Source organism: Rhinopithecus bieti, unplaced genomic scaffold, assembly GCF_001698545.2.
Source record: "Rhinopithecus bieti isolate Rb0 unplaced genomic scaffold, ASM169854v2 scaffold_641, whole genome shotgun sequence".
In the NCBI taxonomy this organism is placed as follows: Eukaryota; Metazoa; Chordata; class Mammalia; order Primates; family Cercopithecidae; genus Rhinopithecus; species Rhinopithecus bieti.
In genome coordinates this window covers 4,969,925-4,986,359 of record NW_016803417.1, presented here as the reverse complement: position 1 = coordinate 4,986,359, position 16,435 = coordinate 4,969,925, and the positions used below count along the sequence as shown (strand labels likewise).

The 16,435-nt window shown below is 43.3% G+C and overlaps 1 protein-coding gene across 5 annotated transcripts in view; it reads left to right on the top strand.

Moving 5' to 3' along the window:
• The window catches only part of DOCK8 (dedicator of cytokinesis 8), a 249,155-nt gene that overhangs the window by 118,550 nt on the left and 114,170 nt on the right, over window positions 1–16,435 (top strand). The gene's annotated exons all lie outside the window — the stretch shown is intronic.

Here is a 16,435-nt window from a genome sequence, read left to right as displayed (position 1 = left end):
TTAACAAGAAAGTGTTACTTCAGATGTAATTGTAGTTTAGGATTATAGTGGACATATGTTTTCCAGAGATTAAAAAAAAAAAAATCTGCTAGTCATTACCTTCGTTTTCCTCTGTGCAGAAGGACATACTAGAAAAAGAGCAATGTGACCAAAATGTGCTAGTTGTCAAAAGACCTAAAGACTAGCTCTTTCCAATAGAATTTACAGCAATAACATAATAGTGGCACACATTCCAAAAGAATTTGTGGCAGTAACAGAAATGTTCTATATGTGTGCCACCAGTACAATAGTCACTAATCACATGTGGCTGTTCAACATTTGAAATGTGGCTAGTGCAATGGAGGAACTGAAAAAATAATTTTAATTAATTTTAATTTAAAGTCAAGTAGCTGTATGTGTCCACCATATTGGAGAGTACAGAGCTAGACACTAAAGGCCTAACAGGTTGGGCTGCCTTTGTTTCTGAATTGCATATGGTGGCACCTGACCTATTCCATGTGGTCTGGAAGAAGTGCTTGTCAACACACATCTGCCAAAGGCATTAATGCTCATACAAGTCTTTATTTTGAGAATATTTCCCTTAATGCAGAAAATGATGCTGTCTATAAAAAGCATCTCTTCCCCACCATCCAGAAATAACATTGCTGTTTTCTGTATTTTTATATAAAAGAAATACAGTGGTACTGATTCGGTTGAAGTCTTCTTTATCCCTAGTCTCCAGTCACAGACTTTTACCTCACCTCCTAAACTTTTATCATCAGGAAATTATGTGTGTCCTATTTTTTCTCCTTTTACACACACTTACACACACACACACATCTGTGAACACTCAATGCCATTATCTTTATATTCATTTAAAATTTACACAAATGACTTCACACTCTAGGTCAGGGGTCCCCAACCCCCCGGCCATAGACCATTACTGGTCCTTGGCCTGTGAGGAGCCAGATTGCATGGCAGAACGTGAGCAGTGGGTGAGTGAAGCTTCATTTACAGCCACTCCCCATTGCTTGCATTACCACCTGAGCTCCTCCTCCTGTCAGATCAGTAGTGACATTAGATTCTCACAGGAGCACGAGCCCTATTGTGAACTGCGTATGCGAGGGATCTAGGTTGTGCACTCCTTATGAGAATCTAATGCCTGATAATCTGTGGCTGTTTCCCATCACCTTCACATGGGGCCCTCTGGTTGCAGGAAAACAAGCTCAGGACTCCTACTGATTCTATATTATGATGAGTTATATAATTATTTCATTATAGATTGCAATATAATAAGAATAGAAATAAAGTACACAATAAATAGAATGTGGTTAAGTCATCCCAAAACCACCCCCATCTCCCGCTGCTACCCCAGTCCATGGAAAATTGTCTTCCATGAAACCGGCCTCTGCTGCCAAAAAGGTTGAGGTTTGCTGCTCTAGCTGTTATATTATACTTTGTTTTTGTCACTCAAAAGATTGATTTGTTTTCTTTTCCTTTTCTTTTTTTGTTTGAGTATTACTATGAAGTCATGAGTCATTTTCTTTCTACTTACCCAGATTTCCACAAATTTTACCAATGCAAACTTTTAATGGCTTGCATTTTTAGAAATATCAATATTGATTCATATAAAGGTTTGTTATTATTATTATTATTTTTGATATGGAGTCTCGCTCTGTCACCCAGGCTGGAGTGCAGTGGTGTGATCTCGGCTCACTGTGCAACCTCCGCCTCCCGGGTTCAAACGATTCTTCTGCCTCAGCCGCCCGAATAGCTGGGACTACAGGTGCCTGCCACCGCACTCAGTTAATTCTTGTATTTTTAGTAGAGACAGGGTTACACCATCTTGGCCAGGCTGGTCTTGAACTTCTGATCTCGTGATCCACCTGCCTCAGCCTCCCAAAGTGCTGGGATTACAGGCGTGAGCCACCACGCCCATCCTGTTATTTCTTTTAACTGTTGTATAGTATTCCTTTGTGAAAAAGCCATATTTTATTCATTTCCTTGTTGATACGCATTTATGTCTTTTTCAAGTTTTCAGGTCTTACAAACACTATGGAGTAAGACTTTTTGTCTTTGCCCCTCTGTACACATTTGTGAAAGTTTCTTTAAGAAATACACCTAAACGTGAAATTACCAAGTCACAAGCAATATACATTTCAGTCTTAGCTTTCTAAAATTTTACATTTGCAGTCCTAACAGCAGTGTAAGACAATTCCCATTTTCTAGTTCTTCATCCGTACTTTCCAGTAGGACATATGTGGAACTAAAATGCAAAGAACTTCAGAGCTCACCTGATCCAAGCATCCCCACCCTTACATTTCCAGATGCACAAAAATTAAGACCCAGAAAGGATAAGTGAATGGTTCCTTGAGATCAAAAATTACAGTGTGGTGGCCAGATACAGTGGCTCACACTATAACCCTGCTGCTTTGGGAGGCTGAGTCTGGAGGATCGCTTGAAGCTAGGAGTTTAAGATCAGCCCAGGCAACATAATGAGACCCCATCTCTACAAAACATTTTTAAAATTACCCAGGTGTGGTATCGTGCGTCTCTGTAGTTCTAGCTACTCAGAAGGCTGAGGCAGAGGATTGTTGAGCCCAGAAATTCGAGGTAACAGTGAGCTATGGTCGTGCCACTCCTCTCCAGATCAAGCAACAGAGTGAGACCCTATCTCTAGAAAAAATAATAGTTTAGAAAATAAAATTATAGTGAGAAATACAAACAGCTATTCACACAGTTAGGAATGGAGAGTTCTTCATTACAGTATTTAGGAAGTGTACACATATTTCCCCATTTAATCCTTCCTGGAGCAGCTCTTCATTTTCAATCCTCATTCCTTACATCTAAACTTAGTCCCCAAGTTTCCCTCCTAGATGAGATAAGCATTCTTAGGATGCAGTAGTTTCAATTCTCTATTCCTTAGAGGAAGATGAAGGCATGAAAATGTTTGCTTATGGATGCTTTGTATCTTTTATACATATATAATGTATAAAATTATACATTATCCCTATAATCCCTATAATCGGGGAAAAAATGCTTGTGGCATTGGAATAGATTTGCACCCAATGAATTCTATAGTTACTCAACTTCCCCTCAGCATTTAATCACCCTCAGGTGGCATTTACAACACTGTCTACTCCTAGCTGCAAACATTATCCCTTAATTACATCACAATGGGACTTAGAATGCATTAGCACACTGAATGATTCAGAAATGTAGGAGGGCAAAGAAGGACAAGTCTGGACGGTTTACAATGGACCCAACTTGTCATCATGAGAAACAGACCGGCAAATACAGAGTTACTATTCTTGAACTGTACTGGGCACTGTAGGAGTGCCAAGGACACCCCGTTAGAAATGCCGAGGCCACCCTGTTAGAAACCAGGTCTTTACTCTGGGGAATGACGGAAGAGACTTCTCTCTATATGGTTGTGGCCCCTTCTCTTGGCTCCCAGGTCACCATATTTTATAGTCTATTTAAGGAAAGAGAGAGAATGAACTTGGTTCAGAATCTTCATGAACATTTCACAGAATTTAGGAAGCATCTTATCTAAATCTCTTGTTTTAAATCTTTGGTTTTCTTCTCCAGTTCTTGTGTGCTCTAGAGTGGTTTTGATTCTATTGGTCTTGACAGTTCCCCAGTCCCAGACGAGTGTCCCCTTTTCTGCACCTCCCCCCATCCACGACATGAAAATGGAAATAATCCAGTGAGGTCTGAACCCCAGATAAAATTGGCAAGCTCAGTTTGCCTTGGGTGACCTCACCTTTTCATTTCTGTCCATTTTCCTCTCTTTTTGTTCCTTGCCATCGCCCCATACCTCAAAAAACCTGGGCCTCATGGCTTTTCTATACTGATCCCCAAAATAAAAGTCTCTTTTCAAGCAAAGATCTCTAAACTCATTCGCTATGGTATCGATAACAGGTATGGATTAGTCTTATCAATCCCAAGAGCATTATCATTTTGTGCCGGGTCCGGTGGCTCACGCCTGTAATCCTAGCACTTTCGGAGGCTGAGGCGGGTGAATTACCTGAGTGAGGTCAAGTGTTCGAGACTAGTCTGGCCAACATGGTAAACCCTCGTCTCTACTAAAAATACAAAAAGTAGCTGGGCATGGTGGTGGGTGCCTGTAATCCCAGCTACTCAGGAGGCTGAGGCAGGAGAATCGCTTGAACCCAGGAAGCAGAAGTTGCAGTGAGCTGAGATCCCGCCATTGCACTCCAGCCTGGGCAACAGAGCAAAAAAAAAAAGAAAAAAGAAAAAAGAAAAAAAAAGCATTATCATTTTGGCAGGGACAGCAGTTCCTATTTCTTAATTGAAGAAATGCAGATGTCTTCTCATTCCAAGAGTCTGTCAGGTAACTTTCACTGTTGATGTTGCTATTTCCATGCCAATCAATAATCCTGGTCATAGTTGTATCCCTTAAAGAAATCAAATAAATGAAAATGAAGATTTGTGGGCCAGATAAATTCAGGGATATTTCTTCGTTTATAGAGGATTCACCTCATGAATTTGAAATATGGCTTGACTTATAAAAAGTTGATCTACCTGGAACTTGTAGACAATACATCTATCAAGCCAAACAATAAATGCTTACACTGAGAAAGCAGGTTTGGGATTTCAAATTCGTGTGCCCTTAACATAAACTGCAGAGCCCCCTTGGGTGGAGGGAACTATTACCTGGTTCTAATGGCAGATGTCATCTGGCCTTGAGTGCCAGTGGTAACCAGAGTCACACATTTGAGGATTTTGGTTTGATGAGGGTTTCAGTTGAACATCACCTGAGTTGAACTCCAGTTATCTTTACCTCTTTTAAAGGAGCAGCTGCCACAGAGCCTCAGATGAAGTTGGCTTGGGATAGACCAGCATTGCCTTCCAGTCCCCAGCCTCACCTTCCTCCCACCTCTTCACTGCCTCTTTTCTTTGCCCTGCCCCTTCAGGTGTCCTATGCGGGGCACTGTGGGGAAAAGAAAGAGAGATCAGCCTGTTACTGTGTCTATATAGAAAGAAGTAGACATAAGAGACTCCATTTTGTTCTGTATTTGAGATGCTGTTAATCTGTGACCCTACCCCCAACCTTGTCCTTGCAATAGACATGTGATGTGGTGACTCAAGGCTTAAAGGATTTTGGGCTGTGCAGGATGTGTCTTTGTTTAACAAGTGCCTAAAGACAGCTTGCTGGTTAAAAGTCATCACCATCTGAATTTCAACTACCCAGGGACCACGTACATGGCCAAAGGTCGCAAGGACCTCTGGCTAGGAAAGGCTAGTATTGTCCAAGGTTTCTCCCCATGTGATAGTCTGAAACATTGCTGCTAAAAGGTTTATGAGATGTCTGCATTGCAATTCAAGGCACAGCATTTTCCTTTGACTTATTCATGTCACAGAGATCTTTATCCATATGTCTTACTACTAATTTCCTCCCTAAAATGATCCTATTGTCCTGCCACTCCCTTATCTTTAAGATGGTATAGAAAATTATCAATAAATACTAAGGGAACTCAGAGACCTGGTGCCGGTGTGGGTCCTCTGTAAGCTGAGCGCCGGTCCCCTGGGCCCACTTTTTCTTTCTCTATACTTTGTCTCTGTGTCTCATTTCTTTTCTCAAGTCTCTCATTCCACCTAACGAGAAACGCCCACAGGTGTGGAGGGGCAGGCCACCCCTTCAGGGCACCATTCAAGTTGCATTCTATTGTATTAGGTTGGTGCAAATGTAATTGTGGTAATGTGTGAGTGCTGCCCCGTGTCTCTACCTTATTCAAGTTTCTTCAAGGAACAGCTGTAGATGAGTTCTGGTAGAACTGGGTAGTGCTCCCGGAAGTATCCCCATGGGTCAGTGAGGGTTGGGCATTCATAAAATAAATGCTTGCTCTAACAATAGAGACCAACTTCTAGAGCCAGAAGTGTTCATCCCAGGAATGACCAGGGGCTCCCAAACCAGGGCCTTGGGCCCTCTGCAGTGCCATGTGCAGCCTCTGTGGGTTAGAGGCATGGAGCTAGATCAGGGTCCCCTGAACCAGAGCCAGGCAGGAGGCTCTGAGAAATCAAAAGCAGAAGGACAGCAATTCTGAAAGCGGAGCAGAACAGCTGGAAAAACTGAGTTGATGAAAATGATTATCTAAATCCGAGCTTGGCATTCCTTGCTCTGTGTTCAGATTAAGAAAATACTAGTGGTTTGCCTAGGAACACATTTTCACCAACTCCTGGCTTATTTTCCATGTGGCCCAACAGCTGGTACTAGAGACACCAGCTGCTTTCTGGTGGGGGCAGAATGAAAACAGCATGGGCTGAGGCCAAGGCCCAACAAGGCCTTCAAGGGCATCCTATCCTGAGGCCGCCAGTGGGGTATGTGCAGAGATCACAGGTGCTGAGGTTGTAATGAGCTTGTTAAGCTCCCTGCCGTCCCTTTAACTGGTGATTACAGTAAAGAGAGCCACATAAAGTACATTTTCATCTCTCATTTCAGCCCCCGAGAGCCTCTGAGGTCTTGTTTATCCAATTATCAGACTTGCTGTGGAGGACTGTGCTTGCTGAGAACAAGTATATCAGTTGGAGCATGATTTCTCTGATGGATAATTAGCTGTTTTCAGCACTCCTCCTATTCAACTGAATGTTCTCAGACCAGAAGTCTGATCTGACCTAACAGGGATGTGCTCACATATCGCAGTGGAGTCTTAAGGAGTACTACACGCCTTCTCTTCTGCGGGAGAAAAAGAATGGCATAGCATGTATGCAGGAGCTGACCGGAAGGAACATCTGCGAGTTATGATTTAGTGACTAGAATTTCTAAGGAAAGAAATGAACCAGAAATAACTCCAAATGAAGTGGTTAGGAAGGGGGGCAGAACATGGGGAGTATCTTTGAAAGGGACTTTATTTCATCCAAGGAAATGGATTCCCAGTTTAAGCCCAGTCAGCTCTATATTAGGAGTGGATCTTCTCAGTGCTGGGCGAAGGAAGGGTGGTTGTGCATCAGAGTTAAGTGTCCAGCCCCACCCTGGAGACTCCCATTCAGGAGGTCTGGGATGGGGCACTGGTGGTCTGACACTCTCTTTTGTTTAAATCAAATCTTCCCCCTCCTTTTCATGGAAGGGAAGCTTCCACCAACCCTTAGTGAGTTCCTCTACTGTGTGGAGTTGTCCATTGCTCCATACCAGGCACAGTGGCTCACACCTGCAATCCCAGCACTTTGGGAGGCCGAGGCGGGAGGATCCATTGAGCCCAGGAGTTCAAGACCAGCCTAGGCAACATAGTGAGACCCTGTCTCTACAACAACAGCAACAAATTAGCCAGGGGTGGGGGTCCGCACCTGCAGTCCCAGTTACTTAGGAGGCTGAGGCAGGAGGATCGCTTAACCTAGGAAGGTCGAGGCTACAGTGAGCCATGATCATGCCCACTGCCCTCCAGCCTGGGCAACTGAGTGAGACACTCTCAAAAAACAGAAAACTCTGTCCTAAGTACAAGATGATTTGGAAGCCCAGTCCTTGGTTTTACTAGGCTTAGCAAGCAGTTGCTTATGGAACAGAAGCTTTTATAAACAAACCATTTACTTAGGAAGGGCAGTGGCAGCCCAGGCAAAATCTAGTCATTTAAATTAGCCAAGGAATGGAGACAAAGATAAAATGAAATTTCTGGTGCTGGTTGCAGCTTGGTCTCAATAATAAATCAGGAACACAATCCCCGCATTCCTAATGCCTTGCTCCAAAACTCAGCAGTCCTCCTATTTGTAAGAACGAAAAAATTCAGGAGGGAACCAATTGCCTAAGGTTATGACAGCAAAGCTACCGTTCCGGTATAATATTCAACCACTAGAGGGCACAATTCACTCACTTTCTAGATTCAGACACACGACTACCTTTTTTGTTACAAAACATATGAAGTCGTGATTTATGAAAGTAGGACGCATATTTTACTTTTTGCCCTTGAAGTGCAAGACCAAGAAAAACTGAAAAGTATTGCAGCGTCCTACGTGATCACTGTTGTCATTTTTCGCAAAGGATTTTATTCCAGCCTGTCAGTTTCTGCCTCCTTTCATTAGTAAGTCCTGACCTTAGACCTCTGGCATGTTGGGGGAAGGTGTAGTGGGGAGGGGGATCAAGAGATGCATCCCTTAATGTAGCTAGAGATCGAAATCTTATCATTTTGGGGAGAGTTGCTTATTATAAATATTTACACATTCACCAATTCTGCCTCGTATGTAAACCAAAGAATGTGCCGAATTTTCCTAGAATCGTGGTTGAGGCAGGTAGGAAGTAGGAGTAAGGAGGTGCTGTGTACATTAGTGTCACTGACTCCACCGTTCACAACACCATATCATTCTCCTTATTTTATACTCATTTGAGTCCACAATGCTGTGGTGTTACAGCCCATATACAACTGTCCTACCTAAAAGTCCTGCTGTCGGTTTAACAGTGACGAGTGTCATTTTTCCACTATCCTATACATAGAATTCAGCAGGAAGGTTCATGAGGCATCGTGTTTCTACATGGGTTACACTGGTTGGTGGAGGCAGAAGCAATGGAGAAGTGGTGATGAAATTAAGGCAAAGTTAGGCTTTTGACTAACTTTGATCTGTGATCTTGAATAAGTTTGTCTAGATTAGGGGGAGCACCTAAAATCCAAAAAGCCTTTTTTCTTTGATTTCTATACTTTTGTTAGTTTTAAAATTATTTTTTAAAATCAGTCCTTTGAAGTGGCTTGTTCTCTTCTGATGAGACAGCTTTGGGGAACTGTTTAGTCTTATTTCTTTTGTGACTGGGAAGTTGTGGGGACGCTACTTTGTAGCTTTTACATCCTCAGTTCTGACCTCCTCATGTACTTTACAGATGCCCCCAAAGGTCAGCATTCATCCACCTCTCCCTGGGAGTGTTTGGCCATCTCTAAAGCAGAGGTATTTTAACAGCTCTCCTTAATGGATATCCTGTGGTTTCAGGCCTCAGACAGGCTACCCTTGGGCCCTCAGCAGAAGTAGGGAATCATCTTATACTTCCGGATCATCTTATACTCAGGCAAAATATGAGATGCTGCGTCAGGGTTTCCCAAGGGAAGAAACTGAGTGGGAAGTGCAGGTAAACCCCACAGTACAAAATAAAACAGAGCTGTCAGTGGTTGAAAGGACTGTATTTTGACAGCATAATAAGGTAATTGTTTAAAACCATGGCTAATTCATCAGATGTCATGTGTCTTTTATAGTTAAAAGATGAAATTTCTTTACCCACTGGTATAAACAACAGAAAGATTCTAAAACTTTCAAAAAATGTGCCAGTTCTGCCTGCTTTGTTTCATGTTCTTTGACAACTTTCAAAATGTAAGCTGAGATTCATGTAACTGTTAGTGGGAATATAAATATCATGGCTTCATAAGGATAAAATTAGAGGAGCTCAACATAATGGCTCATTTGAATGATTTCTAAGGGGTTTCCATGCCCAGGCTAATAATTGTGCATTTAGCAATAAGAAAATCTCAAAGCCTATTTCTTATCTTTCCCTAGAGTTATAGCTTTTAAACCCAACCTGGTCGTTCCTTTTGTACCACTCCACTCACTTGATAAGGGTGACATGGGCTGAGCTTTCTCTCCTATCAGGGTTCAAAGACAAGTTTAGCAGCGTTTCTAAACTTCCCTCAATCAGCTCACAGGAAACAGACCAGTTTCGTTATCCTATTAACAGATTTACATTTCTGTTCTCTCAAAGTGTCAGTTAATGTCCTTAAAGGTAATATGCACAAGTATACACGATAGTCTCTGAATTTTTCTCGGAAACCTTAGAATTCCAGTTCATTCTCTTTGGCTCAGACTTGGGTGAATTTGCTTCTCAGAGTAGGGGCGTGAACAATTATTCCTCACTTAATGTTATCTGTTTCTTCTTTCCCTTTCCCCCGCCCTCCAATAGTCCTTCTGAGCTTGCTTGTTCTTCCCTTACTCCCATTGTTGAAAACGTGGCCTCCCCTCCTTCTCACCTTTCCAGAAATCTCCCTGTGCTCCTCAAGCTCGGCTCATCGCAAACTTGGAGTTCTGTTTTCTCATGGCCTTCTTGCATTTTCTTATTTTAAGAGACAGGGTCTTGCTCTGTCTCCCAGATTGGAATGAAGTAGTATGATTCTAGCTCACTGCAGCCTCAAACTCCTGGGCTCAAGCGATCTTCCCACCTCAGCCTCCCGAGAAGCTAGGACCACTGTTGTGTGTCACCACGCCAGCTACTTACTTTATGTTTTCTAGAGACAAGGTCTCACTCTGTTGCCCAGGCTGGTCTTGAACTCCTAGCCTCAAGCAATCTTCCTACCTCAGCCTCCCAAAGGACTGGGAGGTGCCACTCTTCTTGCATTTTTTACCTTTGCATTTATTTCCTGGTTACAATACTTTTAACTTAATGACTGTTGAACTAGATTCTGCCAATGTACATGCCATCCAGGACACGTTCATGCCACTTTAATTCTCTTAGAACATCAATGAGATAGTCTTACTGGGGAGAGAAAGGGCAGGGGTTTGGTTTTCTGGCAGGTTTTCTTTCACTTGAATAACCAGCCTACCCTCGGCGGGGAGGAATTGATTGATGGCTGCTTCCTCTTTTGTAAAGAACAAACATCAAATTAGTGGTTTGTCCTCACTCTGTGGATAAGCGGAATAATAACACCTGTGCTCCTCAATGCCGCTCCCTGCATTATTTTGAAACCAATATAATTTTGTTTGGATGGAACGTAGATAGCAACCTTAATGGGGAGGAATGTGGAAGAAGAATCACTGAAGGGGGACCAGTCAAGCCTGACAGGCGGCAACTCTGGTGCCAAAGAATGGACGCAGGATCAGAGCTGTGGACCTCCGTCCTGAATGCAAACGTCCTGAGGGTGGCAGAGAGTCATACTATTTCTCCCATCAGGACAAAAATCAGTGTATTGGAGCTCACTCAGGAAGTGCTTTTTGGGATTGGCATGGGAAGGGGATGAGGCCGGTTGACAATTAGCCTAGTTCACTGGGGTTTTGTTGTAGGAGCTGGGTGGTGGCACCATATGGCCAACAGGAGACACCAGCGACATCCCTAATTTCTCTAGCTTCCTGATAGGTCCTGGTAGGGTCGGGGGTCCACCAGGATTTGCCTTGTATGGTCTACCTCTGACTGAAATTAAACTCTAAGTAGGTAACTGGGGAAGGCCTTTCTCCAGTGAGGTTTTGATGTAATCTCATCATCAGGGACTGGATTGGACCTGGAGAAATCAGTTTTTCTATAGTCTTGTTTCTAGAGTGCACCCTGGTCTTGGGCAGGTCAGAAGGACAGATAGTTGGTCACTACCTTCAACACCAATCATGGCTGGAAAAGGGCCCCAGTAGGGAGTGCCTTTCTCACTTATCGATCACAAAGGCTCGAAGATTGTCTGCAATTTTTTCGGATGCCACAAAGCTGTCATTAGAGCTGCCCATTGGCAAATCATGTTCAAGTTTTTGATAATCACATTACAGTCTTCCTTCACTGTTTCTTCCCCTGGTCCTGGAATTAAGACTGGGCTCCATTTGACAACTTATCTTCTATGCAGGTACAGCAGGCTATGTCAGCTCACAGCATCTACTCAGTAGGCACAGAAATACCCATTGAATGGGACTGAGAAAGTGGAATGGGAGGGGAAGGTGTGAAGAACAGGAAGTTTTCCTCATTATGTCCCAAGTCTGTCTACTTAGAGCAACAGGATAGTGATGATACTTTCTGGTTAAAGACATCACGGCAACAGTCTTCCCTCGACAGCTCTCTAGCAATAGCCAGTGGCATGTAAACCCTGCATTTTTGCACTGTATCCAGTGTTTCCAACTCCCTTATAGAACTTTCCCTGAAGTCAGCAAGAACCCTGTGAGAATCAAGATTTGTCTAGAAATTTAGCATTTACCTAATCAATGATTCTCTAGACATGCCAGTACCTCTAAGGGATTCATATGCATGTTTGGTGGACTTCGAGCACGTGGCAATTTGGAGAAGGAAGTGGAGAATGCAGTAGCAGCAGGAGAAATGTTTGATGTTGCTAAACATCAACTCCACGGCAAACCTAGAACTAGGGGAATGGGAGGCATGGTGCAGGTAGCTGCTGACACACAACTCTGGAGATAGCTGCCTGCAAAACTGGATGGGACTCCAGGCAATAGGCTTTAGGGCCTAACTGCCCCGTCAAGGTCACCGATTGTGACAGGAGCCATGGTCCACAGCATTGAGCATAGAATTATTATTACTGCTAAGCATGAGCCTCACCATGATGCTCTTGGGGTGGAACACAAGAGCCCAGAGAGAATATGCTTATTTTATGCAACCTCTAATGTTTCCTCCCAGAGTTGTGATGAAACTGAACCAAACTCTAGCATGAGAATTGGTATCCCAGGTCAGCAGCCAAAACAAGTGGTGACACTTGGCCAGGCATGGTGGCTCACGCCTGTAATCCCAGCACTTTGGGAGGCCGAGGTGGGTGGATGACAAGGTCAAGAGTTTGAGACAAGCCTGGCCAACATAGTGAAACCCTGTCTCTACCAAAATACAGAAAATTAGCTGGGTGTGGTGGTGGGCGCCTGTAATCCCAGCTACTTGGGAGGCTGAGGCAGGAGACTCGCTTGAACTTGGAGGTGGAGGTTGCAGTGAGCCAAGATCACACCACTGTACTCCAGTCCAGCGACAGTGTGAGACTCTGTCTCAAAAAAAAAAAAAAAAAAAATTAGTGCTGACACTTTATACATCTAGCTCTGAAAGAAATGAAGTCTGTAAGAGGGACTGTTAACCCTCAAAATGGTCTGGGGATGCTATATCCCCTTGTGGACTTGTCACACTGGTGTGAGTGTAGGGAGTGGGAACCCTTCTTCTCAGCTCCTTCCTCACCATGTGTCATTTAGGGACAAAGGGAGCAGGATATCTTCCCTTTGAAAAATCTCATGTGCCTAGCAATACTCATCACCCTGTGAATAATGTTGATGCATTCACTTAACCAATATTATAAGCCCCTGCTGTGTGTCAGACACTATGCTCGGTGCTGAAATAGACAAAGAGGGGTGTCTTTGAAGGCAAATCCCAGTCTCCTAAGAGACACTAGAACCACAGGCAACTACACTGATCTATGCAATGACATGTAATGCAACTTTGTCCTGCAACCACCTTGAGATCTTTGAAAGTTCTTCTACCTCCAAAACTCAGACAAATCCTCTCTCTTGCCAAGTGCCTAAAGCAAGGATATGTTTATAGAGGTAGCTGGGGGCATCTGGCCAATTTATTTCCTAGCAGACCTGCTGTTTCCCCCGATTCCAATACTTTCTTCCCCAACCCAAACCAAGGCATCTAGCAATGTTAAAAACATCAAGAGTGATAAAACAGGCATTTTAATGAAGATTATTGATTTATTCATTGGCTGTTTCTTTAAATAGATAGAGAACTAATAAAGGATCTACCCCAAATAACCAAAAATATCAGCCTCAGCACCAGCAGAAATTGGAAGCGTTCTGGTATTTATATGTGTTTTGCTCAGCTGGCAGATTTGTTATAGGAAACTATTTGCAAAGCCTTGGAAAAATGTGCTCCCTCTGCCTGTTAAAGGAATATGCAGGTTGGTTGGTGCTGGTTCTCCATCTGACAATTCTGTCTGGTGGCCTTAAAAAAAAAAAAATACAGCATAGTCCAGATTTGGACTATGCAAATGGTATCTTTAAACTTAACTTTTAGGTCTTGAGCAAAGCCAAATATTATTGAAATGTTTATTTTGGTTTTAACTGCAGGAGGTTTTCATTCAAAATGTGTTGCTTTAGGGAAAAAGGAAGGGTGTTTATACTAGGTACCTTTTAGCATTCTTCTTTAGGAGACATTAATTAATTTAGTTCATATAATCAAAACTGGAATCAAGGAAAAATCATTTATGCTTTTAGAAATTCTCATGTTCTTATACTTCTTTGGAGATTGAATTGACTCCAAAGAGACTATTTTGTGATTAAGAATATTTTTGTGGCCGGGCACGGTGGCTCATGCCTGTAATCCCAGCACTTTGGGAGGCCAAGGCAGGTGGATCACCTGAGACCAGCAGTTCGAGACCAGCCTGGCCAACACGGCGAAACCCTGTCTTTACTAAAACTACTAAAATTAGCCAGCTGTGGCAGCGGGTGCCTGTAATCCCAGCTACTCAGGAGGCTGAGGCAGGAGACTCACTTGAACCCGGGAAGTGGAGGTTGCACTGGGCCAAGATCACGGCATTCCACTGCAGCCTGGGTGACAGAGCAAGTCTCCGTCTAAAAAACAAATAGAATATTTTTGTATAGGGAGTCATTATATTATGTCCTTAGACCAGGAGGTCCTGTTGAGGCAGAAATTTTTGAAGTAAAACCATTTTTTTTGAAGGAAACACATATTTAAATATCAAAGAACACTGGACATATACTTTTTAAAATTTATATACTTGTATTAGTTATCTATTTCTAAACAAAACCTTTGCAGCTCAAAACCACAGTCATTATCTCGCAGGTTTATGTAGGTTACGCAGGTGCAGCTGACCTGCTTGGTCTGAGCCTTCGAAAGGCTGCAGTGAGGATGTCAGCCTAGGCTGTGGTCACCGCAAGGGTGCCCTGGGGGTGGATCCACTCCCAAGCTCACTCGTGTGGCTGTTGGCAGGATGCAGTTGCTCATGGGTTGTTAGGCTGAGGGCCTCAGTTCCTCATTAGGCCAGAGGCTTCCTTTAGTTCCCCCACATGTTTTCTCATGGGGGCAGCTCACAGCGTAGCAATTGGCTTCATCAGAACAAGCAAGCAGGAGGGTAAGAGACAGAAAGCAAGATAGAAGCCAGGGTCTTTCACAGCCTGACCTTAAGAGCAGTACCTCATCACTTTTGCCCTTTTATGACAAACATCCTATTGACTTTTGTCACTACATCAGAAGCGAGTCACTAGGTCTAGCCCACACTCAAAGGGAGAGGATTTCACAGAGCAAGAATATCAGGAAGCAGAATCATTGGTTATTTAATCAGAAGCTGCTAGCACAGTTCTTAACGAAACTACAAAACATTGAATTGGGAGGAATATGGGGGTAGGAGGGTGACAAGGGAGGGCAGGTTAATTCTGTGTATGCTGAGGACAATGTGCCTCATGAAAAGTGTTCCCATCAGACTGGTGTATTTCTTTTCTTTTCTTTCTTTTTTTTTTTTTTTTTTTTTTTTTTTTTTTTTTTTGTTTTTTTTTTTCAGCTGGACTCTGGCTCCCGATTCACTCCAGCCTCCCCCTTCCGGGTTCAAGCAATTCCCCTGCCTCAGCTTCCTGAATAGCTGGGATTACAGGCGCATGCCACCATGCCTGGCTTATTTTTTGTATTTTAGTAGAGNTGATACTCTTTTTGGTAACATTTTTAAAGGGGTATCTCCAAATTGTTACTTATGCCCAGATACATTTTAGTGGTTATAAGCAGTACCAGTTTTGTTGTTACTAAGCGGTTGAAAGAACATACATTGTGTCATCCGTCATCCCAGTCTCCCCGCCCCTACCCCATTAAACAGTGTGAATGATTTTTTTTTGAGATGGAGTCTTGCTCTCGGTTCACTGCAGCCTCCACCTTCCGGGTTCAAGCAATTCCCCTGCCTCAGCTTCCTGAATAGCTGGGATTACAGGCGCATGCCACCATGCCTGGCTTATTTTTTGTATTTTAGTAGAGATGGGGTTTCACCTTGTTGACCAGGATGGTCTCAATCTCCTGACCCTGTGATCTACCTGCCTTGGCCTCCCGAAGTGCTGGGATTACAGGCATGAGCCACCATGTCCACCCCAGAATGGTGTATTTCTAGGACATCTGCAATGCATCACTCTCTAATAAAAGAAAAAAACAGCCACTTCTTGACAGATACTCAAAGGTGTGGAGTCCCTTACTAAACCACACTCCAAAGAAATAAGCCTGCAAAATAGGGGAAAGTTGTTTTTCACCTAGAAAGCAGATTCCCTGCATTTTTCTTATTTTCAAATAGTGGGGAGAAACCCTAAGCTGTACATATGAAGGAGTGGACTCATTTCTCCTCTTGCACAGCACCTCCGGCACCTTGTACACCCCATTCCTCCCGAACTCCCAAGCACACACTCACCTCCCAAGCATCTGCAGATCTGCATACATATTATCAAGTCTGTACAGAGTACTGAGTGAAATGGTCACTGTAGCTATGGAAAGGTGAGATTTGCAGGCAGTCTGAAATGTTTCTTGCTAAAGTAGTTCCAATCCTTTCCCCATTCAGAATAAAATACGTTCTTAGTAAATGATTTTTAGGCAGAAAAAGAAAACCACACTGGAAATAGGATTCTAATAAACCAACATGGGGCTCGAGCTGGTGAACACATTCTGAACCATCCCTATACAGAAACCACAAGACAAATAAGAAAAAGAATATCCAGATCACTTAGACCCTTCAAACCACATCCTAGGTTCCAAGGAGAGTGGCTGCGAGTTAGGAAAGATACGTTTATCCAGTGGACCTTTTGACTC